This window comes from Caretta caretta, chromosome 3, assembly GCF_965140235.1.
Source record: "Caretta caretta isolate rCarCar2 chromosome 3, rCarCar1.hap1, whole genome shotgun sequence".
NCBI classification, from domain to species: Eukaryota; Metazoa; Chordata; order Testudines; family Cheloniidae; genus Caretta; species Caretta caretta.
This window is the reverse complement of record NC_134208.1, coordinates 169410671-169427051: the sequence shown is the minus strand read 5'-3', so window position 1 is coordinate 169427051 and position 16381 is coordinate 169410671. Positions and strand designations below refer to the sequence as shown.

At 41.0% G+C, this 16381-nt stretch overlaps 1 protein-coding gene across 8 annotated transcripts in view; it reads left to right on the top strand.

Moving 5' to 3' along the window:
* Nucleotides 1–16381, top strand: part of HHAT (hedgehog acyltransferase) — a 321770-nt gene that overhangs the window by 181986 nt on the left and 123403 nt on the right. The gene's annotated exons all lie outside the window — the stretch shown is intronic.

The following is a 16381-nucleotide window of genomic DNA, read 5'->3' as shown; positions in this document are numbered from 1 at the left end:
GTGGTGGTACTTTCCAACATGGGAGATGGAGGTGGAGGCCAATTCTGAGGCTTTTATCTTAGTCTTGTCTATGTGTCAGCCGATCAAGAGCTATTCAGATTTCATTTAGTGAAGGAGTGTTTTATACATGTTCTGTTACTGCTCAGGACACTTGAAGCCATGCACCTTTATGCTACCATGTTGTCAGATCTCACATGCTAAATCAATTCCGAGATGGAAGACTCTCAAAGAGCATCTAAATACTACAGGAAGTTGTTTTAGCCATTTATTAGGAAGCAGTCTTTATTCTGAATAAGTCATCTTCCAATACCCCACCTTTGTATAAAGGAACACTATTTTGCTGGAGGTGTGGTCTTTGGTGTGAAAAGTGAAACCAGAATCCTAATGACTTGTGATCTCTTGACACTCTTAATAAGAATAAGGTTATATTTTGCCCTATATCTGTAGTTTAAATTGGGTTAGTGTATTCTTCACTTTCTATGCTGAATGCAAGCTTAGTGGTGCTGGGCTCTGCTAAATACTTTCAGTGTCTAACCTCAGAAATGGCTTTTCAATACTAAGTAGTGATCTGTGTAATTTGGTTCATTTGCGGAGTACTCTGGGATTTTTCAAGATGAGAGGCACTGCATATAGGGTAAGCCATTAAAAAGTGAATATTTGCCAGTCATTACATCAGAATTATTGCAGATATCTCTTATCTCCTGTGGTAATCTGAAATCTTATTATGTGATAACCGTTGGCAAAGGTTGAGTCATAGATCTAAAAGCCAGAAGGGACCATTATAACAATCTAGTCTGACCTTCTGTATAACAAAGGCCATACTATTTCACTGAGGAATTCCTGCATCAAGCCTTTAAATTCTGTTTGAACTAGAACATATCTTTTAGAAAGACAGTCAGTGATTGATTTAAAGGTTATAAGTGATGGAGAATCCACCACATCCCTTGCTAAGATATTCCAATGGTTAATTACCCTCACTTAAAATTTTCATTAATGGTGACCACTATATAGATGTAAAATTTATCATCCTTCTCCTTATCCCCTATGTTGGTCTGCTATCATGAAAGACTTCATCGTAAGTCCATCCACTTTCAAATCAAGGCAGACTGGAAGGATGATGCCCTACACCCTGCTTCTAAGTCAGTTAGAAGGGTCACAGTAGAGAAAAGGGGTAAAACATAGAACGAAGGGAAAAGACCAGTGCAGAGGAGAGACATACCCTTTTTTTTTTTAAAAAAAAGATTACTTAATAGAAAGTGTAAATGCAAAATGGTGCACTAAATAACCAAATTTTTTAAAAGGTGCATACTTATTTATTTTATCAGCTGAAATTTATCTCCAACTTGCTAACAAAAAGCCCAGTATAACAAGGATAAAATGCAGGCTTCAGCCCTGCTGAGCATCACAGATTTGGCTTCCGTACCCACGCATTCTATTCAGCAAGAATCTTGATGGCACCATGGGAACTTTCTGTGTCCAAATATATGTCACAATCTTCTGAGAGCTGCTGAAGCTGGAGATTGACCCACTTACGGAACACTAATCCTGATTTCTCAGAGCCAAAAATGTGTTTAAGGACGTTATTTATAGGCACTGTTAAAGTTAACTGAGCTTGGAACTGAACTAGCATGCAAGCAGAGATAAAAGCCACTGGGTCAAATCCATCTGTGCTTAGATATGGCAGTGGCAAAAGACAGGGTGAATATCCTGGGATGGAAGAAGTGTCTTAAATGCTTAAGCCCAGTATTTCTTCCCAGATCTCAATAGGTAAAAACCACTTTAAAAAAATCTAGAAAGAGCTACATTTGTGATTGTGTGTGACATAGGCAAGAATTAGGAGTAAGTGAACATTCTCATTCAAACCTGCTTTAAGGCTATGTATCAAATTGTTCTAATGCAGGTGGTGGAGATACTATCATGCAGATATTATGAAATGTTTAGTGTCATGGTGGATCAACAAAGACTGTATTTGCTCCTAGGATACCTGCCTGCTAATAGCTAGAGATCCAGAGTTAAGGAGTATAAATTTTTACATTCAGAGTCCCTGCCAGGGTTCAACTCTGCTGAATAATTTTTGATGGATAGTTTCATTATTACCCTAATTAATATTAGCAGCAGCAGGGTTAGTTCTAGTATTAATGTGTATTTTGATATGTGCTATTGTTAAACCCTTAGGGCCAAAATCAGACCTATTGTAAGTAGCAGTTATGGAATAATTACTAAAGTGGTTTTGCTTGCCTACAATAGCTCTGAATTTGGCCCTAAGTCTTGAGGGTTCATTTTTAAATGTGGTACAGAACTGCTGTTGGTCTTATACCGGCTTTGTAGAACCCCTAAGAAGTCAAGAACACAAGTCTAAATATATTAGTATGATTTTTCACCCCCAAACGGGGAACGTTTAAACATACAGTTAAGGTCAAATTTAAATTCTTTTGATCTGTGGATGTATGTCTGATGTTTTCACATGCAAAAGGTTTCTTACAGATGCAAATACTGGGTGAGCAAACTTAGAGGTTGCCTCTTAAAGTTTTGTTTTTGTTGGTACAAGCTGTTGTTTTGTTGTGTTAAGCTATGTGGGAAAAGCAAATGCTCTTTATAAACAAAGAAGAAAAATGAGGAGTAGCAGCAATTGCAAGTACAAATAATGTCGTACGGTTACTGAATGCCTAATGTTCCAAGGGATTTGGTTTGGAAGAATCCGTTCTGCAATGTGGTATGTGAAACAAATCGCATTCATTAGCTCCATGACTAATCATGTCATGACTCTGCAAGGTTACTCAAGGAGTCTATCAAACATGCTGATAGACCTCAAGAAGAGCTATACATTCCTGCACTGTTTTCTTTTTCACCATCTTCACATTTGAGATGTTTAGTGCAAAAGGCAAAAAAAACCCAAAAAACAAAAACCTACAATGCTATCAGAGCTATTCATGCTCACTTTGAGCATTAGGTACCTACAGTTGTTACTGAGGAACATTCACTAATTTTAAGGAAGCGTAATGCAACCTGAAAACAGGGCATTTCCAAATCTAAGCTATTCTTATGCTTATTGCAAACATCACTGAAGTATATGGGAACAGTTTGCATAGATCAGAATAGCATCAAATAAAATCTTCCCTGAATATAGACCATATGCTTTGTGATTCTCCACAGCAACCAAAAATTTTTCTGATAATATCTTTGGTGGTGGATAGCAGCTTATAGATTAAGTATCTGGGCTAAAGATAAGCAAATAATTCACAACAAATTATTCAGTAAATTTTGCCTTTCTGTTTGCAGATTGTCAGTGAACGGATCACAAAATTCTCAAATGTGCAGTATTCATTATTCAAAATTAATTACTTTCTTCATCAAATAAAACTTTGTCTGACAATCATTTTCAAATTGAAGATAATTACAATTCAGAGTTTTGTTTCTCATCTCATTGGATGATTTCTGTAACTAATTGACACAATGCTAATCGTGAGGTTTGTTGTATTGGTTCGTTATATAAGTCATCCAGTTAAGGAAAAGAAACAGTATCCTATGGCTTATGTAACTGCCAAGAGATGTTGAATTTTAGACTCTAGATTTGATTGTAAGCTTTTGGGGTCAAGGATTGTCATTTCATATTAGTCTGTTCAGTGCCTAGCTCTGACTTGGTTGAAGCTTCTAAGTGCTCCTCCATTATAAATAATAATAATTAATAAAATGCACAGTTCATAACGGCCAATTCAGCTTTCAAACATACATTTCAAAATTCACTTGTGCCAGATAGTTGAGCATTCAGGTTTAAAATGGACTTCTCACAAGTAAAGCTCAAGTATTGAAATGTTCACAGACAGCAAACAAGAGGTTCACAAATAAGGTTTAATCAAAATACATTTTCAATTTCAAACAAATACTCACAAATATATGTTTCTACTATTCATTCAATGATAGTAAGTACATTCCAAGGCCTGCATGTGAGTAAAATCCTGGACAAGTACATGCCCTGTATGTCTTGATGTACAGCTCCAATTCAGGAAAGCATTTAAGCATGAGCTGAAGCCCATCCCAGTTTAGCACATCACTTAAGCACATATTTAACTTTGGGCACATGTTTCAGTCCCAGTGAAGTCAATGAGAATTAAACACATGACTAAAATTAAGCATGTACTTAAGTGCTGTGCTGAATAGGGATAGACTACTGAATTGGGGCCTATAAGGATAAAACCAGTCAAGTGTCCTGTAGGAGTTGAAAATGTTCTTCATAACTATTCCTGGAGTCATCCAAACAAAAATTTGTTTACAGTTGTTGTTAAACAGTGCTTGAAAAAAGCAAGATGTATTCTAAGAGGATGAGTTTATTATTGTGGTGTCTTTATTTTTTTATATTGCCACTTTTAACAGACTAAAGAAATGATTATTGGTTTTGAAACTTTTTCTCCATAAATAAATGTCACTTTTAAATACCTCAGTAATTACGTTTGTGTTTGTGTTACTGCAGGGATTTGAAGGGACATTTAAATATTTTATCTAATTCACTAATGTTCGCCTAGTGAGTTAAAATTATGATATCCTGTGTAAATGGAGCAGCTTGTCTGTTGTAGATAAGCTGTCTTAAGCTGTTCAGGCTTGTACTAAAAGAAGGGTGCCCAGTTTCTTGGAAGAGACAACTATACAATCCTGTGTGTAATGAGCAAAGTATAAAGTCCAATTTTAAATACTAATATTAAATCGGGTCAGAAGCCAGGAAAAGTAATGTAAAGACAGATATAATCCCTTGTGTGAGGGGGGAAGCACGCGTTCAGGACAATGTCAGTGTTGTCTGTGGCCTTGGCTACACTTGTGAGTTACAGCTCAATAAAGCCGCCCAGAGCGCTGTACCTCACTCCCCGTCCACACTGGCAAGGCACGTACAGCACTGTGTCTCCGCGGCTACAGCACTGCCGGTACTTCACCTCCCCCAGAGGAATAAAGTTTGTTGCGCCGCTGCTGACGCACTGCAGCACCAGTGTTGCCACCCAATGCGCTCTGATTGGCCTCCAGAAGTATTTGGAAGTATCCCACGATGCCTGTTCTAGTAATCTGGTAATCAGTTCGAATTCTACTGCCCTGGCCTCAGATTGCCCTGACCAGCTGTCAGACCCGCCCTTTAAATTCTCTGGGAATTTTGAAAATCGCCTTCCTGTTTGCTCAGCCAGGTGTGGAGTGCTCTCAGCAAATCTTTCCCGATGATCATGCGTCCACGTGCCAGGGGAGCCCCAGTATGGAGCAATGGAGAATTGTTGGATCTCATCAGTGTTTGGGGGGAGGAAGCTGTCCAGTCCCAGCTGCGCTCCAGCCGTAGGAATTACGATACCTTCTGGCAGATATCAAGGGGCATGAGGGAAAGGGGCCATGACCAGGAGGCACTCCAGTGCAGGATTAAAGTGAAGGAGCTGCGGAGTGCCTACTGCAAAGCCCGCAAGGCAAACGGCCACTCGGGTGCTCCCCCAGCAACCTGCTGATTCTACAAAGAGCTGGATGCGATACTTGGGGGTGACCCCACCTCCATTCCGAGCACCACCATGGACACTTCAGAGCGGGAGGAGGAGGAGGAAAGCGGGAGTGAGGGTGCTGGGGTGAGGGGAGACACCCCGGAATCCCTGGAGGCATGCAGCAAGGAGCTCTTCTCAAGCCAGGAGGAAGGTAGCCAGTCGCAGTGGCTGGTACTTGGTGGAGGACAAACAGAAGAGCAGGTTCCCGGTAAGCGGCTTTTTTTTTGGGAAGGAATTTTTTCGGTGCAGGCTCTTTGGGCAAGGAGGGTTAGGGCTGCATGCATGCCTAGATGTGGAATAGCACATTGATGTGGTCTATCACATCGTGGTAATCGGCCTCGGTAATCTCTTCGGAAGTCTCATCCAGATGTGGGCAATGCGCTTGCGCAGGTTTATTGGGAGAACCACTATGTTCCTTGTCCCAGTAAGGCTAATGTGTCCCCACCACTGTGTCGCGAGGGGCAGGGGGACGATTGCTGCACACAGGCAAGCTGCATATGGGCCAGGCGGAAGCTGCATTGCATTAGAAGACCCTTCCTTGCTTCCCAGGTCAGCCTCAGCAGCGAGATATCTTCCAGGATGGACTCCTGTGGAAAATGTTGGGACAGTGTTCAGTGCAGGTGCCCCTGCAGCTGTTGGCTCTCCCCAAGGCACAGAAACCCAGAGGACAGTACAGCTGTGAAACAATCAGTCCCCCTTGACCCTGTGCTTACTCACCATTTTGGTGCTCCCGTGGATTATCTGCGCTCTCTTTGGGATGGGAAAATTATGCTTTTGTGTAGACTGTGTGTGCCCTCCTTAAGTTCGAGGGAATCATTACTCTGTCTGGTATAAACAATGCTGCCTCTGTTAAGTGTTGCATTTTCCCTTTACAGATGCAATCTTGAGATCTCAGCAGTCCATGTTAGCTCTGACCGAGAGACTGCAAAGACTCAGGAGGAGGCCACGAAAAAGCAAAGAAGACATGCTGCAAGAAGTGATGCAGCAATCTCTTAAAGAGAATCAAAAAGTGCAGGAGTGGAGGGAGAGCGAAAGCAGGATCCGCCAGGAAAATGCAGTGCACTGGTGGCAAACCATGTAGCTCCAGCACCAAACCACCAATTGGCTGATAAGCACAATGGAGCTCCAAGCAGACTCTATCCAGGCGCTTGTAGCCATGCAGGCGGAACACTACCGCGCGCGTGCCCCCATTCCCCCCGCAGCCATTGTCCCAGAACTCTTTTCCTTGTGCCCCCATGTCACCTCCAACCCACTTTCCCCAACATCCAGGTTCTTATTGCCAGCAGCTGCCTCCAACACCTGTAGCTTCACCAGCCAGCCCTGAAAACTATGACTCTTACCCACTACACTCAACCCCCATCCTGAATTATAGCCATCCTGAAGTGCAGCACTCATTGCACAGCACTCCAGACAGGAAGGCTGAGTATGAGAACAGGACATATGCAAATCTATGATTGAACCGTTCCCCTCCCCACCCCACCCCCTTGCCCTTTCTGTTTCCCAAGCAGTTGTTTCTTTTCAATAAATGAATTTTCTTTTTAATAAATGGATTTTTTGGCTTTGAAAACATTCTTTATTATTGCATAAAGTAAAAGATACCTTAGCCCAGGAAAGAAACATGCACTGCAAGTCAGCTTAGCAAACACAGATTCCGACTAACATTGGAACCACTGCACTTCACTCCCGTGCAGGGCACCAGACATTACTGGTGGTTTTCAGCCTGAAATTGCTCCCTCAAGGCATCCCTAATCCTTGCAGCCCTGCGCTGGGCCCCTCTAATAGCCCTGCTCTCTGGCTGTGCAAATTCAGCCTCCAGGTGTTGAACCTCGGAGGTCCATGACTGAGTGAAGATTTCACCCTTCCCTTCACAAATATTATGGAGGGTACAGCATGCGGATATAACCGCAGGGATGCTGTGTTCGGCCAAGTCCAGCTTCCCATATAGAGATCGCCAGCAGCCCTTTAAACAGCCAGAAGCACACTCCACAGTCATTCGGTACTGGTTCAGCCTGTAGTGGAATCATTCCTTGCTGCTGTCAAGGCTCCCTGTGTAGGGTTTCATGAGCCACAGCATTAATGGGTAAGCAGGGTCTCAAAGGATCACAATGGGGATTTCGACTTCCCCTACTGTGATCTTCCGCTCTGGGAAAAAAGTCCCAGCCTGCAGCTTCCTGAACAGGGCAGTGTTCTGAAAGATACGTGCGTCATGCACCTTTCCTGGCCAGCCTGCGTTAATGTCAATGAAACGCCCACAGTGATCCACAAGTGCCTGGAGAGCCACAGAGAAATACCCCTTCTGATTAACGTACTCGGAGGCTAGGTGGGGTGGTGCCAGAATAGGAATATGCATCCCATCTATCGCCCCTCCACAGTTAAGGAAACCCATTTGTGCAAAGCCATCCACAATGTCCTGCACGTTACACAGAGTCATGGTTCTTCTGAGCAGGATGCGATTAATGGCCCTGCAAACTTGCATCAACATGAGTCCAATGGTCTACTTTCCCACTCCAAATTGGTTCGCAACTGATTGGTAGCTGTCTGGAGTTGCCAGCTTCCAGATTGCAATAGCCACCCGCTTCTCCATTGTCAGGGCAACTCTCAATCTTGTGTCCTTGCTCCATAAGGTGTGGGCGAGCTCCTCACACAGTCCCATGAAAGTGGCTTTTCTCATCCAAAAGTTCTGCAGCCACTGGTCGTCATCCCAGACTTGCATGACGATGTGATCCCACCACTCAGTGCTTGTTTTCTGAGTCCCGAAGCGGTGTTCCACGGTGGTGAGCATGTCCACGAATACCACAAGCAATCTCGTGTTCTACGCATTATGCGACTCGATATCATGGGAAGAGGTGCTCTGTGGGATACCTGCCCATAATGCACCACTCCCAAGGCCGCTACAAGTGCTGCAAATGTGGCCACAACAGTGCGCTGGCAGCTGCCAATGTGGACAGACTGCAATGCTTTCCCTATTCAGCTGTACGAAAGCAGGTTTAACTCACAGCGCTGTACATCTGCAAGTGTAGCCAAGGCCTGTGTTTTTCTTCAGCTAACAATAACAGTAATGATACTTAGTACTTGTATTACAACGTTAACATTGGTTCAGTATTCAGTTGCTGGATTTAAAAAAAACTGTGGAAGTTTCTACTCTTTTGAGAAACTGAAATGATTCTGAATGATCTAATCCAGTTGTTTAAGTAGGTTTTGTCGATGTTCTAACATGCATATTTTCAACTTTGAATAGTAATTCCTTGGCCCTTTGGTCAGAATGTGGTTTACCAGTGAGAAAAACACAAGGGAGAGCTTTCTGCTTTTCCATACAAGCCCAGTTCTCTGCATGTGTTGCTAATGGAGCCTTTGGCCTGGCAAGTCGGCTGTTTGCTTATCATATAGTATCCACTAACGATTGTTTTGCAGCCCATAGGGTTGCTGCAGGTTGTTTGAACTATTGCAGAACCACACTTTAAGATGTGTCTGCATCCTTCTCCTTGGATACATATGGTAAACATCTACTCCAGTTACAAACCATTAACACACCGTGTCTGGAATGTGTTCTTCTGAGCTACATTGATTTGTCATATAGACCTGGAAGTGCAGTGGCTGATATTAAAAAGTTAGTATTTGCTAATAGTCACCAAACAGTGGTTTCTGAGCTGCCACAGTTACCCCCTCCTTAGAATAGGAAATAATTATAGGCACTCTGTGATAATTGTTGGCAAGTGTTAACTTTTTAATGAATATATTTGGATATTAGAGTAAAATGTAACATTTATGGAAAATAAAGTAACAATCTGGGGCTGTGATATTATTCCTATGGTACAGTACTTCAACATAGAATAATATTCAAGATTGTACCACTTTGGTTGTCACCTCAGTAAAACAGAAGGCTGACATGCTGCAGTACGTTGGTACATATGCATGTATAAACACTGGAGTGTACACACACATTCACATATGTGAAGAAGTACTGATACATTTGGAATAAAATTAATACAGGTGTGTGGAACTGGACTCAGAATTCCTGATCACAAAACCAGAAGTGATGGTCAACCTCCTGCAGCTGATCAGTAGCATCTCCTAACCATCATTGGCCCCTTCTATTTTGTGGTTAGATATCAAGAAGGGCTATTGAATGGATTCTAGTAAGGAAGAAACATTGGTCAGAATGGAAGACAGGTGAAAAATGAATAGAACCACATCCTTAGAACATAAAATTGCTGTAGTCATTGCCTCTTGATTAACAGCAAGAGCCTAAAGAAGAATTAAGAAAAAACAATAACAACAATAAAAAACAATTACATTTTATTCATGAAAACTGCAACAATTATATCTTTCCCAGAAACCTTAATGATTAGTAAACTGAAGAGTCTAGCATCTTGTTTTACAGTTCTCTGAAGTACTGTACAAAACAGTCTCCCCTTCCTTTATTTTTTAAGCTTTCCAATACCTCTTGTTCAAGTTTCAGATGTATCTGTTTTATCTGAGACCTAACATTGAATTCTAAAATTAAACTCAGCACCAGCTGCTACAGTGAATGCAAAGTTTGCATGTTATCCTACAAGACGGTTTAGATACTGAGAAAAGGTGACAGATTTCAGAGTAACAGCCGTGTTAGTCTGTATTTGCAAAAAGAAAAGGACTTGTGGCACCTTAGAGACTAACCAATTTATTTGAGCATAAGCTTTCGTGAGCTACAGCTCACTTCATCGGATGCATACTGTGGAAAGTGTAGAAGATCTTTTTATACACACAAAGCATGAAAAAATACCCCCTCCCACCCCACTCTCCTGCTGGTAATAGCTTATCTAAAGTGATCACTCTCGTTACAATGACAGGTTTCAGAGTAACAGATGTGTTAGTCTGTATTCACAAAAAGAAAAGGAGTACTTGTGGCACCTTAGAGACTAACCAGTTTATAAATTGGTTAGTCTCTAAGGTGCCACAAGTACTCCTCTCCTTACAATGTGTATGATAATCAAGGTGGGCCATTTCCAGCACAAATCCAGGGTTTAACAAGAACGTCGGGCGGGGGGAGCGGTTAGGAAAAAACAAGGGTAAATAGGTTACCTTGCATAATGACAACTACAACTTACAACTACAATACCCACCTGCGGAAGTGAAGAAACAGATTGATAGAGCCAGAAGAGTTCCCAGAAGTCACCTACTACAGGACAGGCCTAACAAAGAAAATAACAGAACGCCACTAGCCATCACCTTCAGCCCCCAACTAAAACCCCTCCAACGCATTATTAAGGATCTACAACTTATCCTGAAGGATGACCCAACACTCTCACAAATCTTGGGAGACAGGCCAGTCCTTGCTTACAGACAGCCCCCCAACCTGAAGAAAATACTCACCAGCAACCACATACCACACAACAGAACCACTAACCCAGGAACCTATCCTTGCAACAAAGCCCGTTGCCAACTGTGCCCGCATATCTATGCAGGGGACACCATCAAAGGGCCTAATAACATCAGCCACGCTATCAGAGGCTCGTTCACCTGCACATTCACCAATGTGATATATGCCATCATGTGCCAGCAATGCCCCTCTGCCATGTACATTGGTCAAACTGGACAGTCTCTACGTAAAAGAATAAATGGACACAAATCAGATGTCAAGAATTATAACATTCATAAACCAGTCGGAGAACACTCCAATCTCTCTGGTCACGCGATTACAGACATGAAAGTTGCTATCTTACAACAAAAAAACTTCAAATCCAGACTCCAGCGAGAAACTGTTGAATTGGAATTCATTTGCAAATTGGATACAATTAACTTAAGCTTGAATAGAGACTGGGAGTGGCTAAGTCATTATGCAAGGTAACCTATTTCCCCTTGTTTTTTCCTAACCTCCTCCCCCCTCCTCAGATGTTCTTGTTAAACCCTGGATTTGTGCTGGAAATGGCGCACCTTGATTATCATACACATTGTAAGGAGAGTGGTCACTTTAGATAAGCTATTACCAGCAGGAGAGTGGGTTTGTGTGTGGGGAGTGGGGGGTGAGAAAACCTGGATTTTTGCTGGAAATGGCCCAACTTGATTATCATACACATTGTAAGGAGAGTGATCACTTTAGATAAGCTATTACCATCAGGAGAGTGGGGTGGGAGGAGGTATTTTTTCATGCTTTGTGTGTATAAAAAGATCTTCTACACTTTCCACAGTATGCATCCGATGAAGTGAGCTGTAGCTCACGAAAGCTTATGCTCAAATAAATTGGTTAGTCTCTAAGGTGCCACAAGTACTCCTTTTCTTTTTGAGAAAAGGTGAGATATTATATAGCTAGGGTATGCTTGCCTAATATCAAACTCTCCTCAACTGAGTTTGACCTAAGGCCAAGTTTCTAGTCTGTGGAAGAGCTATGAAAAAGTGATATGATAGAAAAATGAGCATCTGTTATAGAACTGAAGACAGAAAGCAGGCAATTAAATTCTGGTGGTCTGATCTTGTATTCTTTTTGTGCCCCAAATTCAAGTCTACAGGAAATGTAGGTGCACAGAGAAGGTGGCCCTAGGTTCTCCGTTCTATTTTTTAAATTACTTGCACATGTAGCTTTTTATCTTCCTGCACTGCACTGGCATTGTATTGGATTTCACTCCAGGAACCTCTTGTATCCACTTTTAGGTTGGAGTAAATGCAGTGTAAGTTATTGGCCAGTTACTTTTTCTCTTTCACTTTTTTTTAAACTTTTTTCACAGCTTAGATGTAAATGGATTTCCTTATCAATTGCGATTAGTTCACAGGCTGAAGCTGATGTGTCACCTCAGTCTCTGCACTAGTTACAATCATTCACTGGCTTACTCCTCCTTACATACTGATTTAAACATGTAGAGAAAAATTAAGAAACTATCTTAATGATCCCCATGCTTATGAATAAGCAAAGTACTTTTGGTCATGAAAAAGCACTTTCATGGTGGTATCTGTTTTACAAGCCACCACTATCCTCATCAAAGCTGCACAAAACAGCTGGAGTAGAGCTCTCAGGACTGGCCATGAGATGAGCTATCTGAATGACCTAATGTGCAAACAGGACCATTCATTGTGAAGTGTAAATACAAATACATAGGTCTAGTGTAATTTATGCATGCTATACGGTGAGTTATGTACATGTTTTTCATGATCTGAACAAACTAAGGTCTAATTCTTTAGCATGTTAGAGGAGATTACACAAGCGATTCAGCCTGCATAAAAGAGAGGCAGACAAAATGGCAGAGGCAGCTTGGGAGGAGTCCTACAGCAATCAGCGGCATGTACTGCTTGTTGTAACAGCTGCTTAAAAATGCTTGGGTAGAGGCCTTGTCATGCCGCCTACCTGGAAGTCAGTGGTTTACTACCAGGCATGTTGACTAGAAGTCAGAAAGTGCTTTGTCAGCAGTTTTCTTACTCTTGTAAAAAAGTGCTAGGGAAGGAAGAGGCTCTGTTCTCTCTTCCTGGTCCCCACACATAGATAGACAGCATGCAGCTCTGTAGCGACAGGTTAAATGCTACTAAATATAGAGACAGTTTTTGGTTCTCATGCAACGTGCAAGGGTGACGCAGTATTTTAAAAAGTAATATTGAAAGCTGCATGCAAGGGTTTAGCCACACAACTCCCACTTTAATCAATGGGAATTATAGAGCTAAAATGTCACTTGACTCTGAAAATTCACCGGAGAGTTTTCTAAACAAAATTTAAACTAATGCTGCTAATTAACCAACTGCTGGCATTAAACAGTAAAACTCGGAAAACTGTGCCCATTTTTCTCAGCACAGCAACCTGAATGCTCACTTGGTGCGAGCCATTTGTGGCCTTGTAAACCAATCTGAAATTGAAATAGACATTTTTAAATTAAACCTGGCATTTCTAAGCCTATGGCTGGTAATATCCACCTTGACAAAAATAGATATTATTTGTGCTAACAGTAGCATTAGGAGCTGAGCACAAGAGATTATAAAACAGTTTCCATACTGCTTGAATATCAGGAAGACGACTTTGTTGTATGGAAATTTTTAATCATTATCTACACATTAAGGGCCAGTTCAGCTCCCAGTGAAGTCAATAGAAAGGCTTCCATTGATGTCAGTGTTTATAGAATTGGATCTTAAATACGAGTCAGGTCCTTGAGCTCCTTATTGGTCTGTAATTCTGGGTTTGTTATAAATTATGTCACACTTCCATAAGATGGTGTAACAGGGTATATGCTCCCTTTTGAGTTCTGAGGGGAACCCTCCTGAGCCAGTAAAACCCTACTTCAGCTTTGCCTGTAAGAATCCCAGCGGGACGAGAATGCTACCTGTGAAGGGAAAGAGGTGGTCTTGGCAAAACAGGGATTGACAGAGGTCTACTTTGCTGATGCTGGCTTTAGGGCCTAAAGTTGGCATTCTGTGAGCTGGCTGGCTTGGAGCCACCTCTCTCTCCCAGCCTGATGGATGAAGCTGGCTGTTGGTGGTTACAATGGTCCATGTCTGAAAACCAGAAGAGTAGTCCACAGAGGAAACCATAATTAGCAATACTAACTATCAGCAAGGGATGATGGGAAATAAAGGGAGTATATAAACAGTAGCCTTATCACCAAATAGAGAGAGACCAAAGGGCACTCAAGCTGTTCTGACGGTCTGTCCTGGAAAGTGTGGGTAAGAAGAAAAAACCCTTCTTCCGTCTCTTATTTTTGTACTCCTTTGTTTTGTAATGATTTTGATGTGGACACATGTGAAGTGTTTGAAACAGTCAGAGAGTGGCTATATCTTTTGTAGCAGGTTGCAGTAAAGGCCCCGCAGGGGATCTTTCTATTTAGATTCCAAATATATGCCTCTTTGGCCTGCAACAGGTGGCGACATATGGCAGAATACTGCGACAAGGCAATTTAATTACAAATGTGTATTATTCAAAAATAGAATTTACAATTTGTATGTAATGAGAGAAGACAGGACCAGAGCAGAAAATAATAAATACCATATACAGATATAACTGTTATATGACTATTGACAGAAAACACATTTTTATTTATTTTAGAAACACTTTATGAATGTGTTTGAATGCAAAATCAATATAAATGTAATAAGATTTTCTCTGTAGTGAGTGCTCCATATATGCACAAAGGTATATTAATGTTAATAAATTATGTCTAGTGTCATGGTAGCATTTGAAAATCATTGCATAACTTTTTTCATTTATATTACCGATAATAATTATTATCATTTACCTTACCTCTCATCCAATGATTGGGCCTATGACTTCAAAGATTAAGAGTAAAATGCTATGTTCATCTATCTAATAAGCTTTAAAATTAGCACTTAAACTGTAATGTCTCTGGGCCTAGAATTTCATAAACGAACAGCAAAATTTCCCTGGAGAAGTGCCATAGATTAATTTGCTGAATATAAATCGATTAGTACAGAATATCATCACCCTGAAAGAAGGGTGACTAAATTGAGTTGCCAATGGTATCTGAAAAAAAACAAAAGTAGCTATAATGTATACTTGCCATTAACATACACAAGCAGAAATCATAACTTCCTTGGATGAGAGTCCTCTCTGTCTTTTCATATTTGTGCCTGATCCTGCGAAGTGGGGAGTATAGAGGGATTTACCTTTCTCTAAAGTCAATGGGAGTTGATGGACCTCAGTAATGGAAAGATTGAGTTGTTCCATTTCCTTTCTTTCTTCCTTCTTCAGAAATACAATGTCAAATTTCATGATTATGTTATGTTTGGTATTTTAATACAAAATAAACACGTGGATTGTAAATCCCAGAGTCACATGAATTACAGAAAATGACTTCGTACAAGTTACTTCAAACTCTCTCTCATATATATATAATAGAAATTTTTTTTGATATTTTTAAACAGTATATATATATATAGAGAGAGAGAGCGAGCAAGAGAGAATATTTATTTATTTTATTTCGTACGGTACCTGGGCATGATCAAGAGGATTAAATACTAGAGCTAGTTAGAAAAGGTTAAATATTTTCTATGCAGAGTTTTGAAAAAAAAAATTCACAGAATTTGTTGCCAAAAAATTGATAGACTAGAGCAGTCGTTCCCAAACTTGTTCCACTGCTTGTGCAGGGAAAGCCCCTGGTGGGCCAGGCCAGTTTGTTTACCTGCTGCGTCTGCAGGTTTGGCCAATCGCGGCTCCCACTGGCCGTGGTTCGCTGCTCCAGGCCAATTGGAGCCACTGGAAGCAGCGGCCAGTACGTCCCTCGGCCCACACCGCTTCCAGCAGCTCCCATTGGCCTGGAGCAGCGAACTCCAAACCTGCGGTCGCGGCAGATAAACAAACCAGCCCGGCCCAGCAGGGGCTTTCCCTGCACAAGCAGTGGAACAAGTTTGGGAACCACTGGACTACAGTTTTGTGTAGAGAAAAGGCTATTTTTTGTTTAAAAATATCTAACCAAAATTTCTATTAGTTCTATGAAATACTGATTCATAAAACCATTAAGTATGTGGAAAAATCATCAGATATTGTATAAGTAAAGAATAAGCAAGTTAGTTTTAAGATGTTAAGTATTTAAAATTGTATTGTTTTTGAGAGAATCTTTAATATTATTGTAAATTTATGGTAGGTTGGTTATATGAACTTCCTTCTTACATAAGTTGATTTCATTCTACGCCAGTTTTAAATAATAACCATCTTCTGAAATAGGAGTGGAGTTTAGCCAGTGTGTTCACTTACTGCAAAATTCCATTGGCCATAGACCTATCTTCTTGACAAATGCTGTGTGTTAACATTTCATGAAGTTGTCTGCTGCTTTGTAGAAACTATGTCAAGTTCTGCAAATGGAAAATGTCAGGTAATTAGTCAAATGACTCCTAACATTGCTCTAAAATCAAATTTATTTTGCAGTGGATACATTAGCAAGATTTTAATAAGGTCTTAATAACATTGCTTATTT